Genomic DNA, 18,214 nt, shown 5'->3' with positions numbered 1-18,214 from the left:
GATTCTTTCCATAGCCTTGCAGATCAGGCTAGACAAGCTTATGGGCCTATAACTCCCAGGGTCAGTTATTGGTCCCCCTTTGTGTAGAGGAATTACTGTTGCTGTCCTCCTTTCCACTGGAACATAGGCAGTCTGCAGGCTGTGGTCTAATAGGGATCCAAGTGGGTCTGCTAAACAAATTTCTTTTATGTTTAAGAAAGTATAAATAATTAAGCATTATATAGTACAATAAAACACTCTTCATTGTTTTAATTATTTATTAGAACACAACTTTCAATGTTTATTTATGGCTGCTGTGTGACCTATTTATATTATTTGAGTGTCCTGAAATGTTAGGAAACACAGCAAATGGAATGTTGTGGGTAGGATTCAGTAACTCAATTTCTAAATTATGTATTATTTTTTCCTTAAAATGGGCCTTTAGACAGCATATCTAGATTGTATTTAATTAAGGTTAGGCCATTTCTTTAGACAGTAGCCCTTATATTAACAAACAAGTAATACAAGTTGTCTTTACTCTATTGTAGGTTGACAGAATGGCAAATAAGACTGGAACCGTTCCAGATTTTTTGACTGAAAAAAGAGCTCAGTGAGAAGGATATACCGAAAGATGGAATTTACTGATACACAGTAATGTGATGGGAAATAACTCAAAAGAGCCAAAATCTTAAAATAAAACCACACATGCAGTATAATTGCACAAACAGAAAAAGCAGTACAGAGCAAAGCAGTCTATTCATCAGCACAGATGCACATACACAAAAAAGACACATAATGTTATGCCAGTTGGTAGTATTGTAAGGAGCACCACTTAACTATATGTGCAAACATTCTGTGGAATGAAACCGCAGTTAAGTACAGCAAAGTACAGACACAAAGATGCCCATAAAACTACTGCACTGTCACTGAAAGTACACACAAAAATAAAATGCTGTGCCATGTAGTGAATCCATTTTGTGAAGGCATTTGCAGAACAGATGCAGCACATCACTGGCATAGTAAATACAATTAATAGTGTATTGCCCTGAAGGAATAAAAATGCTACTAATTTTAAAAGGAACTTATCCTTATTGCTTACAGAATGACAGCATCACTTACAAAACTAAGGAGATGTCTGTATGGATAACAAATTTGTCGCCTTCAGTGAGACCAAAAATGTATGACTTAGGTTTTGTCATTTGAAATAAGGAAAACATATAATATGATTACCACTGCTGTACTTAGTCTTAGTGTGTGAAAAAAATACTGCTGTACAAGCATTTTATATGCGAATGTGTGTGCATGTTTAGTGCAATACAAGAAGAGGTTACTACTGAGTAACTAAACTGCGTGGTCAGGTGTGTATTGATAGTCTTGATACACTGCATATCTGATTGAGTGATTACTTGATTGATTGATTCATTCATTCATTCGTTTGCTTGCATACATTTGTTTATAGGTTCATAGGAGATTCCTAGGCTAACAGCTCAAGAGCCCTTGCAACTCTAGCCAGTTTTACCCAGATTTTACCCAATAACAAGGGTCAGCAAGTGGGGTTTTGACATTTTTTACCGGCTGCCTCTGTCCACAAGGGAAATGGGCGCCACTCCAGGAGTTGATTTGCAATTTCCTATCCATTGGTCCAGATTGCTCTTGAATATGATCAGGAAAGAACTCTGTTTCATGTGTGCCTATTCCAGGGGAGGGGCAATATCTGGGGCACATATCTGTCTTTCCAACATGGTCTATTCATGCCAGACATCAGGTTTAGCTCCTTGGAGTGGGTAATCCTCATGCAGTTAGTTTTGCGAATGTGCAGCATTTTCATCAGGGCTGGGTCAGAGACTGCTTTGTAGGTCAAACACAGATCACCCTTTAGTAACTGGTAGGAAACTGAATACAGTGATAGGGCTTTTAATTGATCCACATATCACATGTTGGTTATACCCTGTATTTTTTTAGGTGAGAAACCTTTGAGGACACTCTAACTGTGTCTGGTGAGGTACATGCCAAAGGGTGCATTGTACTTGATTTTTGGTTTAATGAGGACTGAGTACAGTGACATCCTTAGATCTGGATGCCATGCCATTACTTATAAGCTGAGCCATATAGAAGGATTTCTTCACCACCGTGTACACATGGTGGTCAAAGTTCAGGTTATTATCTATCTGGGTACCCAGATCTCTTGCCACTGGATCCACTCTTAGGGGGGTGCTATCAATGTTTTAATTTGCAGGGGTATTTGATTTCCCAAAATTATTATGCTCTTTGTCATATTTCGTTTGTGGCCATGGCTCTGACATCAATCATTAGTGTGCACCAGTCATTTCTGTAGGATATTAACATCATTTGGGGAGTCAGTGATTGCCCCCAGTTTGTTGACATCAACAAACATGGTCAGCCAAAGGTCATCTACATTTGCATTGACATCTGAGAAGTATAGCCTAAACAGATGGAGGCCTAGCATTGAGCCCTTTGATACTCCACTGGTAGCTGGCCTTTTGCTGGATGTGGAATCCCCCACTCTAATAACATGTCCTATCCATGAGCCATTTGGTTATCTGGTGATGTAAAGGCTTATGCCCAATTTTGTTGAGTTTTTCTATAATACCTGAGTAGGGTATTGTGTCAAGTGCCTTAGCCAGATCAAGGTAGGCAGTATGCACTGACTTACCCTCATCTATGGCCTTGGTGACCTTCTCAAAGATGTCCAGCAGATTGAGCAGGCAAGATCTTCCTTTGACAAAACCAAACTGGGTCGGGTCTAGAGTCTGAAGATGTCCTATGTTGTTGTTGATCAGGTCCATGATTATACTTTCCACAGCCCTGCATATGAGGCTAGTTAGACTTATGGGTTGATAGTTTCCTGGGTCTGTTGATGGTCTCAGCTTATGCAGAGAGATGACTGTTGCTGTCCTCCACTCTACTGGGACAAAGCCTGTCTGGAGAATGCGGTTAAATGGAGATCCAAGTTGGTCTGCTAGGTCACATTTCAAGCTATTTAATAGGTACTCTGGGATTCTGTCAGGGCTCATTGATACCATGTTTCTAACTTTGGAGAGTGCAGTAATGACCAGTTCTTTTGTGATGATAGGCAAAGGAATGGTAGATGGTATTTTATGGGGAGTGACTGGAAGTGAACATGGGGTGAAATCCGAGATGAATTTATTATCGACTAGCAGGTTGAGTATCTCTTCTGGCTGAGTATAGGTAGTGCCATCTATAGCCAACTCAGCACATTGTTGAGTGCTTCCCTTAAGATTTTGTACATAACTAAAAAGTGCCTTGTGCTTTCCTTTGCTTGGGAGGCTACTTATTCTCATATTTAGCTTTTGAAGACTTGGCTAGTTTCCTGATCTTCCTGTTGAGACTAATGAGGGTTTTTTTCACTGTTGTGCACTGTCCTTCTTACTTCTAGACAGAAATTTCTTCCTTTTGTTGTATAGGCTATTTATGCCAGGGGTCCACCAGTGTGACTTGTTTTTCCGGCTAGACCTGGGTTTAGTTCAGTCAGGTACTACCATTTCTATGCAGCCATTTAAGTAGTTGTACAGGACATTCATGTATACTTCTGCTTAGGCCTCAGTATTTTCAGGGTTAGGGGAGCTTTGAAATTACCTATGCTATCACTTACTAGAAGGTAATTTGCCTTGGAAAAATTCTATAGGGTTTTAAGGCTTGATGGAGGTGGGGGGGGGTTCTACCATTACATTTATTTCAATTCAGGTGTTGGGAGGGTGGCCTAATGGTTAAGGTGTTTGCCTTACCAAACACAAGGTACAGGGTTTGAGTCTCACAAGGGATAATTGGCTAGGCTTAAAATGGCTCACAAGGGCAGTTAGCCTAGTACTAATCTATGAACCTATGAAAGAAGACCAACCGATTTATGATCCGATCTTACCAATGAGGACATTATGCTGGGGGAGTGCAATTCACTCCCATGTTTATGAGTACTATGTCAAGGATATTTGAGCCCTTAGTGGGAGTACAGACCAGCTGTTCCAGAGCATTTGCTTTGGCAAAGTCCAGGAATGTCTTTGCCTGCTTATGAGTGGTCATGTATGTTTTCCAGTTTATGGAAGGGTAGTTAAAATCACCCATGAGTAGTGTCTTGGGCTGAATGGTAACTGATTCTAGTAACTTCAGGTATGCAGAGTAGTTTTCATAGTCTGTGGTTGGGAACCTGTAGCTAACAATGATATGGTGGAGGATTTTGCCTATGGTCAGCCAGACACTGAGTAGCTCAAGCGAGTCATCCTGTTTGACCACTCCTGAGGTGTGATTATTTTTTATGAAAATAGAAACACCTCCTTTCATTTTTTTTTAATTTTCAGAGGGTGGTCTGAATGTGTGAAAGTCATTGCCATACCTCTCAACTGTACAGATTTTTGCAGAATGTCCAGACTCTTGACTCATATTTTGGGTCCATTATTCATAAAATTGTGGTTTTCTGGCAAATCTTTGGCAAATCATTGAGGGTTGAAGTCAGAAAATAATAACTGACATTTGAGTTTCAGACTTCATACCCTTCAGAAAAGTCATTATAATAACAGACCTGTTGTTCTATCAATTTTCTAAGTTTGTAAGAGCAATATTTAAAAATTGTCCCTATTTTTGGGCCTTTGACCCCCATTATTGATGGCTTTTTCCAGATTTCTTGCTATAAGAGGTTAAGAGGTATGATTGCAGCCTTGCACTGCTGGGGTGCTTTCCACAGCCTTCAACCACATCTTTGAAACTGCACAGATGTTAGAGTCAGTGGCAGAGTAGATACATGAAAGTATATGATATAATGCTAGTGGCAGAGTAGATAACGAAAAATATATGATATAAAACATCTTCCTTTTGTTTAGAATTGCCTCCTAGCAATTGTGTTTCTTATGGCATGGCTTTTGCTGCACTGAAGTCTGCAAGCCATATAACATACGTTGTCCTGATGTCTGGACCAAATCTGCCTGTGCCATTTTTAGATCTTATTGACCATAACCACTAATAAGCAGTGGCATGCTTTTTGCTGTTTTTTGTGGTGGAAAGTTTCTTTGTAACCAAATTATGGATACTCCAGAATAATGAAGGCATGGAGGTTGCAGCTGCTTAATGGTCTTCCTGTAGGTCACTGTTGCAGTTGTCTTAACCATTGGAACTAATGTTCTACTGTTGCAGAAGTCTCAATGTTTTCAGCCTGATCTCCAGAGCTTTGCACCCTTTTTCTCTTCCCTCCTCCTCCGGATGGATGCACATCCATTTTTCATAGACTTCAACAAACACCTCACAACCTCTTAGCACAAAAAATTTGAACAAAGGCTAAAATAATGGGGGGACAAAGCACCACAAAGGGGGACACATTAAATATTGTTCTTATAAATTTAGTTGCTATACTAATATGATTTGTATTAGCATACATTTTTCTGAAGGATGCAAAGTCTGAAAATTCAAATGTAGGTCATTATTTAGTGATTTCAATCCTGATTTACCAGAAAAGTACACATTTTATGAGAAACAAATCAAGAATATGAGCAAATGTTTGAACAATTGAGTGGTATGCTTCAATGCGATTTCAGTATAAAGGTGATAGCTGCCTGCACCATCTTTAAAGCTTTCTTGCTGCAGTATGATTTGCATCACATGTATTGTCACTCTGGTGATTTGGCTTGTTCATTCAGAGCTGTTAGATAAGTACCCCATTGATGAACTATTCTTGTATATAAAAGTAGTAGTGAATTTGTGCATTGTTCTAGGTTGAGGTCTGATATCCCACCTTTTGTTATGGTATGTTCACCAAAGAAAAGGTCAACAAGTGGGTTTGTGATAGACAAACTCCACATAAAGACTATCATAGTAATTGTGCATTCTGTCTAGGACTGATCATAGTATTACATCCAGAAATATCTGCATTGATTTAAGTAAAAAGACCCTGAGGCAACTGAGCTAGCTTTCCAAAACTATTTGAGTAAGAAAATGCAGAAGGTCTTCTCTCATGAGGACAAGATGTGTTCAGGTGCTCGTCTGTCCCCTACTTCAAGTATCCCACTCCCCATCAAAAAATAGAAACATAACAGAGGCACCCCTAAGGAAAGGAACAGTGGAAGACAGAGTATGCCAATGTGCCATTTTGGCCTCCATGAGTCTCCCTCAGTTCAAGAGTGTTGCATCAAGTCTGGTTCCTTCATAGTCCTTGGCTTTGGTGTCTGTAATACCAGAGGCCACTGGCTATGCCAGACTTGATGGTGCCATGCCTTTTGACTCCTGCACATCTCCCTGAGCTAAAGAATTTGCTCTGGTGGTCATTTCAAATACATCACAATGGGTACCTGAGTAGACTCCCGATTTGTAATAACAGGTGGTAAGGATGGTGCTCCTTTGATTTTTTTTGTCGGACAATGTCTGTATTCGTAAGAGGGATGTCCTTTTGCCTACATGCAGTTCATATTCAGATCCAGATACCTTCTGTTTTTTAGGCTTCTTGTCACTGTCTGTTTTGCAGATATCACCCAAATCATTGTATCCCTTCTCCCTCAGGCTTTCTCCAAGAACTGGTTCAGGCTGATTCAGGACTTTTTGTCCTTATTTAAAGCCTATAGCCAAGACTAAACTAGTCTTCTGTGTTTGGTATATCACTTCAGAAGGAGTCAACATTCCCTCACAGAGGAGTGACAGCCCTCAGATTTGGAGGAGGAAGATGTGTTGTACACCTCCCAGATGTCTTCTCCTCTAGGATATGGTACTGGCACTGAGGACACCTTGTCTTCTGTAACACTCAATAGGAATTTACTGGACTGGTACTTTACTAGAGTGAGAGATCATGTTAAATAGGAGACCATCAGACTCCTAGAAAAGATGCATTGACTTTCTTAGCTTGGATTTTCGTAAGTCATTGGTGATTTCTACAGTTTTAGAGATTATACAGGATGCCCTTCTAGTGACATTCCTGGAATCAGACTCTCAGCTTTCTGCTCCTAGGAAGTTTAACCAATTATACACAGTCCAAGAGTTTTGTTAAGTATATTTATAATGACTCCCACTGCACACCCAACAGAAGTGCAATGGATAATGTGAAATGGTCTGAAAGTGACTGGGAGAGTAGATTCTTGAACTGTTTTTGGTAGAAAATCTATAACACCATAACTCTGGATTACAAGGACCTCCGTAGTCAGAACCTTGTGATACGTTATCAACCTGAACTCCTTAATCAACTGAAGACACTGACAGTATTCTCAAAGCAAAGATTTTGGAACCAGCACAGGGTTGCTGATTAGATGACACGCCTGTTTGAACATTTCCTGTCATAGGATGTCAAATCGCAGATTCTTCATTTCTTCCCAGATAAGGTTTTGCTCTTTGGCCCCTAATCAGGTAGTGTTTAAAAAACTGAGGAACAGGGAACACAGTACAGTTCCTTAAATAATTGTTTTATTCCCCAGGTCCTAGATATGATAGAAACACCTAACCAGAAGATGGCCCTATTGCTGTAATTAGGGTAAGGTTAGGATGGGTGGACATAAAAAAATGGCAAGGAGATCAAAATAAGCTTAGGTGCCCTCAAGACTGAACTCCAGACATGGACCAGCCATAAGAATCGCATGCATCTTTCCTTTCCATACTCAAAAACCCATGACAGCCCTCTGATGCCCTATCTCCCACTTGTTCTTATAAATTAAAAAGATAGGAGGCCAACTGACCTTATTTGTAAAACAATTGGGAGAAACAACTCAGAATAAATGAGTTGTGGAGATGACCTCATAACGGTGCAAGCTAATGTTCCTGTCAAAACCCAAGATTTGAGGGATTCCATTAGTTCCAAAAGATCAGTGGCATTAGTCACAACCCTAACTAGAGGTCCTACTACAGTAAGAGGTGTTAGTCAGAGCAGCAAAGGGAAACGAGAGAACAGACTTCTGCTAAAGGATGTTTTTGAGTCCAGGAATGATGGTCCCTGGAGACCAATTCTAACCATAATCAAGACTAAATAAGTTCTTGAAAGTCTTGCAAAATGTCAAAGTGTTAGCCTTCCTGTTCCTCCTTTTTCTACAATTTCTAATGTACAAGCTGGATCTCAATGATGCGTACCTTCATAACCCCATCCACAGGGGCCACATATGCTTTGCCAGATTTACAATAAGGGATATAGCTGTCAGTTTTCCCATTTGCAATTTGGATTTTGTACTGCTAACAAAGTGCCTGGATCCATTTATTATCAGTTGGTGAACCAATGACACTTTCACCTTTACCTAGGTGATTGCCAAGTCCAGGAAGCAGTAGACAGTGTACTCAGTTTTACCCTAAACTACTTCTAGAACCTCGGCTTCTTGATTAGCAACCCTAAATCCATTCTGAACCCCTGCAGAACACTGATGTCCTTGGGGCGGTATTGTATTCTACCAGTCAGAAAGCCTTACCTCAGGACAAGCTGGTAATTATGTCTCAGTGTTTCCTGCATATGTTCAAGAAAAATGTATCTGTAAAGGACTACCTATGCATCCTTGGGTATGTGGCATCCAAAATCTTCATGGACCCCCTAGCAAGACTACAAATTAGTAGACTAATGTGGTGCTTCAGAGGAATTTGTCAGTGGTACACTCTATCCCTAGAGGTGATGATTCCTTTGTTGCTTTGTATAAGGCAAGAGCTCATATGGTAGGTCCAATGCCTTCAGAAGAATCAGGGTGCCTTTCAAGCTGTCACAGGCAAACACTAATCTAAAAACAGCCTGTGGTGCTCATTAAGGAAAACTCAAGGTTCTGGGTACCTAGGAGAATAAGCCATTTTGAAGAAGATAGACCACACCTGATAAAAGACAATGCCACTGTCATGTGATGCATAAACAGAAAGAGAATCACTTTTACCTCTTTTCCCAGCTGGAAATGAGAGCTTGGGAGATAGCCTTACAGTTAAGCAGTCACCTAAGGGACTCTTACATTCTGTCCCAGTAGAACTTTCTGCCATATCAGTTGAGAAGAACAGAAGTATGAAAAGATACTGAATAGGGATGTAGTTCTACAAGGGGCCCATAGAGGTTTGCATCAGAAATAGACATTATCTTCTTTGAGCAATAGACATTTGAAGAACTTGTGCTACACAACTTTTCACATAGTAGCTTAGGCCATGGATATCTTCTGCTTCTATTAGGCAGACCTGTTTCTGTATGCTTTCCATCAGTGCCCCCTAAAGTGAAGGAGGATGGAACAAAGCACCTTTTTGTCCAAGGAAGCACTGGTTCTCATTTCTAGAGGAAGTGACAAACAGGAACCCCATATTCTGTCTCTGTTGTAAACCTCTTGGAACTACTCAGGTGATTGTGATTAACACATTCTTAAACTCAGACGGACAGCATGGATGATCTGACCTTGTTACCCTTTAGGAACTTTTTTACAGGAGGTGCTTAATGTCATGAAGAAGCCTAAGAAGCATGGTAAAAGGCAGGCTTACCTAGCCATATAGAAGAGCCTTTCCCCATATGATGTCAGAGTAGGAATCCAGATGCCAATTCATCATCAGTGTCAGTGCTTCTGCAGCATCTTTCAAAAATGTGCATACAATTCAGAGGTGGCTTATGCACAGATTTTTGCTATTTCAGCCTGCAGTCCTATAGATCTCCCCTTGGCATTATAGCCTGCAGTTAAGTAGTCCCTAAAGATGAGTGCCACACCTGAAACCACCGAGGAAAACCTGCAAAGCCACAGCGAGTCTTCAACTTTGTCTTACTGTAACCCTCTGGTCTTATATCTTGGAAGACAAGTCTTTTGTTAGCAATTATTATCTAGAAGACTCTCATAACTACAATCACTAATATACAAAGAGGCTGCCCTGGTCTTTTACAGTGACAGAGTCAGCTTATGAGCAAACCCATCCTTCATACCTAAGCTGGTTACTGAAGTGCCTCTAAATGAGTTTGTACAGTTGCATGTTGTCCCTTAACCACAGAATAAAAGGTAAGAGGGCTGTTTGTTGCCTCGCTGTGTATAGACATCTGAGATACTAACTAGAAAGAACTGAGAACATAAGAAATAGTGATCTCCTGTTTGCATTATTTGCACTTAACAAAGAAGGGAAAATTGTTTCAAAGCAGACAATTTCCAGGTAGTCAAGTACCTTGCGTATAGTTTTTGCTATGTATGGGAGTCATGGAAAAACTCTCAAGGGGCATGCAAGCTCACACTCTGCAAGGGCTGCACCCACCTCTGTAACCTTCTTCAAAGTAGTGATTATCCAGGATATCAACCACATGGTCCTTGGTATGTATACATATGTATATATATATATATATATATATATATATATATATATATATATATATATATATATATATATATATATATATATATATGGATCCCTATCACATGGTCGACAGGCCATATTCATTTGGTCGACAGTTCATTTGGTCGACAAGCAGTTTTATATATATGTTTCACTTCATAATCTCGAATTACCGAATGCTCGAAATTCAGTAACCAGAGACCATGAAGCTGAAAACCACAATGCCAAAAGTGCATAGGAGTGAATATGAATATCTTGAATCCACGCTTATGCAATTCCAGTACGTCGCTTGTAGTGTTATGGTGACTGAAATGGCTGATAAGTGAGTGTTTGTGTGTGTTTTTGTATGTTGTGTGTGTGGGTAAGGGTAGGGAGGTGTAAGTGTGAGTGTGAGTGTTGGATTTGTTGGTGTTTGTGTATGTGTGATGTGTATTTGTGTGCGAGCGAGTGGAGGATGGTGTGGTGTGAGTTTTTTTTTTATGTTATGTGCTACCTCGGAGTTAGTATATATAAGTAAGGAGAGGTATGGGGAGCACAGTGTAGGATTGTGTGGATTGTGACATGTGGGTGGAATGGTGTGTATGTTAAGTGGTGTATGGTGTATGTATGTTCGTGATTGTGTGATTCTGGATTGTGGTTTCGCTGTTGTGAATGGTTCGACTTCATAGTCTCGGGTTACTGAATTTCGAGCTTTCAGTAATTCAAGATTATGAAGTGAAACTATATATATATATATATATATATATATATATATATATATATATATATATATATGTGTGTGTGTGTATATGTATATATCTTTCAAACACTGCAGCTTGGACATTACATCCAGTGAAAGGGCAGACTTCATCACTGCCATTCTGCATGGCCTTCTACAGCTTCCACTTACCATACATCAGACTACAACAATAGAAATCATCCCAATGGTTATTGCAACAATGATCTATATGAAGAACGTAAGACAGCTTTGTAGGGAACTTACCAAAATAGTAAGTAGATGATTCAAGTAGGGTCACTGCTACACTTATAATTTGCACCCATTTCCCCTCTTTTTTGGTTTGGCCTACCTGGGGCTGAGGTGTGTACCAGCTCATCCCCCATGACTTCAATGCCTGGAGATAATACAGGACATTCAGTCTCCCTGAGTCTGGTTAGCTTTGGCAGACCCATGGTTTATAGGGTGTTCTTGTACTTCTAGGAAGGGAATCCAAGAGGTGGGTTGTGGCAGAACCTCCTCACTTGTTAGGACTGGTCCTAGAAGTCAGATGAGGACATCCTATGTGCATTTACCAGCTTTGGACACTGGGCAGGGCATCAGATCATCCCAGTGATTATGACTAGTACAGCAGTGATCCTGTTTAGACATCTACTGTTGTGGTAAGTTCCTCACACAACTGTACTTTTCATAACTATCTTGTCCCATGTAAAAGTAGGTCCCTCAGCACAAAAAATTCCTTAAGCCCTGGTATTAAACTTTCTGCACATTCATGAAAGGGGGCAGGGTTGGCATAATGAATATGATCTACCTAACACATATAATCTACAGGGTTTGTTTCTGATCTCTGATTATTAGCTAACCTTGTAAAAGTCTGCTGACTGATAGCCTTGTATTTATCCATTTGATGCGGAAGCATTTCTGATTCAGAGACTACTCTCCTGCTACAACTTTCCCTAGCAGTGGCTGTAGCATGGAAAGTGGTTATGATGGTGCAACTGCATATTATTGTAGTACCAAAGATGAGCAGCTGGTGCAAACTAGCCAGAGGCATGGCTATGTAGGGTAAAGCAGACTGCTTCCCTTGGTGTAAAGTATGAAGGGACGTGATAAGCAGTTCTTGGTAGTGGGATACCAGCATCCTAAAATGATTGTTTTTTCATCCTCTATTTACAGTTGAGGGAAGTGCCAAATTGGGGAACTGCACCAGGAACCAGATAATGTAGCTATTGTTCTGAGTTTTAAGACTGTGTGGATCTTAAGAAAGGTAATGATAATGGCCGTTTTAAAGACAGTTGGAAAAAACTTGCTCTTAAAGAAAAATGCTGCATCTGGAAGGAGTCATCACAAGTGTAGAAACATAATTGGTCTAGAGATCTTGCCTGCAGAAATAAGATGGAACAGTTTACATCATATCTTACCCTCTTTGAAGGCAATAGTATGGACCTCTGTCCAAAGACAGTTGGGAGGTTCCCAGTGTAACTAATCAGCAAGTTCTACAGAAGCATTCAGGGCAGTCTTTTGCTTTATTTGACCAAATGTATTACCAATTACCTAGAGACTATACTCAGAGTTTGGGGCATTAAATCCTTTTTAGCTTACCAGACAGGCTTGATCGCAAACAGCCTATCCATGGTATGAACTATTATTGCTAAATGGGCAGATTTGACTATTAGATAGTTAGATTTGACAGAACTCTGTCCAGAAGACAAGAGGCTTGCATTCTTATGTAAGATTTTGCATTGGTAGACTGGGTAAATGTCATTCAGTTTCAATTTGTCCTCCAATAAGGATAATTGCCTGTACTTACATTACAACCTCTGTCCTTGCTACATCAGCTCATAAAGCTCCCTACTGATCCAGAGTTTGTGGACTCTGATGAGCGCAGGATCTATAGATTTTTGGGACATGTTGCTCTAGACCACTTTTTTAAATCATCTTTTTGTTGGCCAGGTTAGCCCCACTAGGCTAGTAGCCTCTTTTCAGGTGAGACCTAAGTTGGTACTTACACTACTTGGGAGAAATTTGACAAGGGCATCAGGGAAATGCCCCTCTTTTTGCATATGAGGATGTGGTTCATGGTGACACTTCCTGCTATCAGTCTAATACCAGAGGAGACAAGGAGAAGCAGAAAGAAGCAATGGGGTGTTTCTTGAGTTACAATGAATTGGTTTCACTTAAAAAAAGTGAATAATTTTTGATAGAAAACAAGAATGATGCATCAAGTGAAGAAATTGAAGTGTTTATACCTTTCAAAGGAAGCAGCATTAAGCAGTAATAATGATGTGAAGGCAGTCAAGCCTTCTCAGGTCTGTTTTATGGAAGAAAAAGAGGTAACAACTATGCCAGTGATGGAGTCAGATGATATTTTTCAACAAAATCTTTTCAGGGAAGAAGATTCAACACCAAGTGTATGTTGTTACAACCCTCCATTTGGGAGGGCTGCATGGTGATTTACTTCTGGACTTGGCAAATGTGAGTGAGTCTGAAAATGGCAAGGATAATTCCTGGGGTGAAATAATTGACAGAATACAGAAAGTTGCTGATCTACAAGTAGGATCTACACTGAAAAAAATCATATTCAGAGATGGTAAAAATAGCACAGAAATAAAAGGAGGAGAAGAAAGAGACTATTGCAAGAAAAAAAGAAATAATTTACCATAAGAACAGAAAAAAATAAGATACTGAACTGGATGGATACAAGGTATGGGACAAAATATTACACCTTTAGGAACTAAAGCAAATGAAGTTAGAACCTTTATACATATAAATAAAGAGACTTATTGTGACATTTCTTTTGAGACTGGTCAACTGATAAAGAAATTCTTTTGTGAATATGAAAAAAAGACTGTGCCCCTTGGAATTTTTATGTCTTAAAGACTTTTTATGGAGAGGCAAAGAAAAAGGTCCATATACAATTCAGAAATGAAGCAGAAAAAATTGACATTAAAAGGACATTTTTTTAAATGATATAAATATGTATTAGAATTGTCAAAAGTGTATGATAAGAGATATGGACAGGGGTATGGATTGTCTTGTAATACTGAATGTAGAACTTGTGCACATTCCCAGCATTATAAATGTAGAAATGGATAAAGGTATGGTGAGATACTGGGGACAACCAAAAATTTGTTTTTTTGTGGTAAAAAATATAATTTGATTAATAATTGTGAAAAAAATTAACTGTTCTTAATGTGGAAAGACAGGACATGATATGAAGAATTGTGAGTTAAGATGTTAGAAATATAATAAAATATGACATTTAGAGGTAGGATGTGAAGAGATAGAGTCAGATATAATAGACATACAAGCAGATCAGAAGCAAGCTGATAATCATGTAGAGATAGAATCAAATGCATTTGATACACAAATAGAATGTATGCAGACTAATAAACAAGTGCAAATTTGGGACAACAGTACTTGGATGTAAAATAGAGGAGAACATAGAACAGAGGTAGATTCTTTTTTTAATTTCATCCGGGTTACTAATAGTAGAATAAGGTGTTTTGATAACAGGCTTTTCTGATCATAAGGCAATCTGGATTAGATTAAAAGGGAATGAAGAGTATATAAAAATAGGTAAGGGGATTTAAAGAATGAATGAAGTTAAATGGGAAGAGACAGGGAAAAATAATATATTAAAGCTATGGAAAGATCATGTAGAGATGAGAGATTTTTATAAGGATTGATCTGAATGGTGGTTGTGCTTTAAACAAAAGTATAAAAAATGTTATATACAATGCAAACAGGAAAAATGAAAGGAAGGAAATATAAAGTATAACAAGTTAAGTAATGAGACGTTTATAGTCTAGAAAAAAATGAATAATTTTTTTATTCAAGAACAGGACATATATAATTTGAATAACGTAAAAAATAAAATATTTATTATATAAGCAAAGGTATTTTCTTCATGGAAAAAAGAAGAAATTGTTCCATATTTTAGTAAATTAATTTAAAGAATGAAAGAGTATTTTCTTAGAACATGAAAATAAGGAGATGGAAAGGAATATTGTGACTGAGGATTTATTTATTCATTTGTCATTTGTTTATTGGGATGGTTCGACTGGGTCAGAAGAACCCATTTTCTGTGAATGCCCGAGGAGAAAATATCCAATTACAAACTATAATGTACAAAAATATTTAGAAGTAGTACAAAATCACAAATGAGACAAGGTAAAATGCCAATTAGAAAACATATTAAAGGTAGTTAATTTGGAATCAGCAGCAGGTCTGGACGGAATAGAATATTAGATATCTAAAAATATGACAAGCTCATAAAAAATATTTTTAATGGTGTTGAATGGTTAAACAAAGGGTTTCAATATAAAGAATTATGTAGTGGAATAATTAAATTCATATGGAAAAAAAGGTTGTAAAAATGAAATGCGGAATTGGAGACAGTTTTCAATAATACTGATTATAAAGTGTTTATGAAAATTTTACAGAGAAGAATGGAAAATAAAATAAATGAAGTTATACATAGAACTATATATGGTATAAAAGGAAAAAGAGTGCAGGAGTTGCTCTTAATTATTTGGGAAATGGTAGATAATGTTTTACATAGAAATAATCAAGTTAAGATTATGGTAGGTGATGTAAGTAAAGCATTTGATTCTATTTCAACATAACATGTTATGGGAAATATTGGAGGCATATAGTACAAGTAACAAGATTACAAGAGTATGTATGACTGCTTATAAATTAAATATAGTTAAGGCATTGGTAAATGGTTGATTGAGTAAAGAAACAGTGCTTCAAAGGGGTATAAGACAAGGATGCCCTTGAGTAGTATACTATTTGCATTAGTAATGAATTTACTATCCATATATATAATTAGAGTAATGGAAAAGATTAGTTATATATCTAGTGAAGGGAAAGTTGTGCCAGTTATGTTATAGGTTCATAAATTAGTACTAAGCTAACTGCCCTTGCGAGCCATTTTTAAGCCGAGCCAATTATCCCTTGTGAGACTCAAACTCCGCACCATTAGACCACCCTCCCAACCCCATCTTATGCAGATGATATTATAATTGTCATAAAAACTGTTTAGGAATAATTAAAGTAATAAAGTATTTACAGGATTATTTAAAAGTGATAGGCTTACACATAAATAAAGAGAAAAGCCAAGGATTAGGTTTTGATGGAATGTTAGGAAGCATTAATGTTAATTTGACAAGTATAAATGTACTTGGTATATGTTTTGGAAAACAGGAAAATATGCAACAATTATGGAAAGAAAAAATAGAAACAATGAAAAATCTGTATAAGTTTTGGAAGACTTTCATACTGTCATTTAGAAAAAGGATTTATTTAATTAATTTTATCCTTCTAGCAAGAATGTCATATTTAGCAAGTGATTTAGTATAGCTGTTTTTTCTGAGCTGAAAGTTTACAATATTTGTTTCCTTTATTTTGGGGATTTAGGTTTAATCCAGTAAAGAGAGGTGCATTGTCTGTTAAAAGAGAAGAAGGAGGAGTAGGTTTGATTAATCCTATAGTTTATGCAGCATCACTACATTTATATAAAGTATTACAATGTTTAAAGGATACTGATATTTCATTATTAACACAAATACTAAAGTTTAAATATGAAGAGGAATGGATGTAACTACCATAATTTTAACTTGATTACTTCTATGTTAAATAATGAAAAAAGAGGTTATGGTCTAATCGTGAAATAAATAATTATCAAGATAAAATCTTATAATGGAAAATAAAAATGAATGAAGCTCAAAATGATAGAAGAAAATGGTGTAATAATATAATGAATAAATGTTTTTGTGTATACCCATGGAAGGAGTTGCCAAATGAAAAACTGAAGTGATAGAAGCTAAAATAGGAAAATGTAAGGATATTTATTTTATTTATTTATTTATTTTATTTTACATTTGTTAACCGGGAGAGTCCAACTGGATATATGTCCATTTTCAGTGGAGTCTCAGGGAGAATAGCTCCAGAGCAGTTAAACTGTTAACATGAGATAGCGAGTTTAATAAAAGGTACATTAGCCAACATACAGAGGATACATTTTTTATACTTCTTATAGAAGTATAGAACATATAAAATAGTGAGTTTAATAAAAGGTATATTTGCCAACATTCACAGGATACATTGATTTATACACCTTATAGAGGTATATAACATCAAGTATAGCAAGGAGGCAGAATAGATAACTTACACAAAACATTTTTACACATGAGAGAAATTCTGTGTCAATTTGGTTGACTTTTTAGTGGTGAGAGTTTCCCATTTACCCATGCAGACAATAAAAAAAAACAGTAGATACTCTGTTACTCTAGTTGCTGAAAACAGAAGAAAATTAGTTACAATCCAGGGGTGGTACAGGTACATAATCTATGATTCAGGAAGTGTGTTTTAAGTAGTTTTTTTAAATTGGGTTGTGGAGTTGTTACTTATTATGTGGGCTGGAAGGGAATTCCAGATTTTAGAGATGTAGTGGCTATAAACGGATCTACCTGCCTCATTTTTGACGTTTTTTACCTTGAGGAGGTGTTGGGTGCTTGATCTCAGGGATGTGGTAGTGGTGTAGGGTTGAAGCAGTTGCTGCATGGCAGGAGTGTTGCCTGGATGATGTAGTATGATGTGAGCGAGTGATAGTTGGTTGACTTGAATGGTCAGGGGGAGTTCTAACCAGTTGTGTTTTTTGAGGCTTTCACAGTGGTGAGTTCTAGCAAATGAGCCAGTGGCGAATCTGGCTATTTTATTTTAACAGCTATCTAGTTTGTTGAGCTCTATTTTTCACAGATTGGTAAGCATGGAGGAGGCATACAGTAGGGTGGATAGGAGGTGTGTCCTGGCTGTGGTAACCTTAGAGTGACTGGCGAGAAACTGTTTGTTGCGATATAGTAGACCCATTTTTTCGTCGACTCTTTTTATGGTCTGGGAGATGTGAATGTTAAATTTAAGGTGATTGTCAATTTCCAGGCCTTGCAGTTTGGCGTGACTGCTAGGTCTGATGGTGGTGTTGTGTGAGGAGATTGTAAAGTTACATGAGAAAGGTGAAGATCTGTGAGGGCTGAAGAGGAGTAGTTTAGTTTTGGCCGGGTTTAGAATGAGGATTTGGTTGGTGATCCATGTTTTGGCCAGGAAAAGCATTCTTGGGTTAGGGAGAGGAGGTGATCTAGGGAGTTGGCTGCACAGATTATGGTGGGTTCATCTGCATATTTGACTATTGAGGCTTTGGGAATGGTGGATGGTAGTTGATTAGTAAATAGAGAGAAGGGTAGAGGACCCAGGGTGGAGCCT

This window comes from Protopterus annectens, chromosome 5.part0 (genome assembly GCF_019279795.1).
Source record: "Protopterus annectens isolate FY-2018-M chromosome 5.part0, PAN1.0, whole genome shotgun sequence".
In the NCBI taxonomy this organism is placed as follows: domain Eukaryota; kingdom Metazoa; phylum Chordata; order Ceratodontiformes; family Protopteridae; genus Protopterus; species Protopterus annectens.
Note: the sequence above shows the minus strand (reverse complement) of the source record.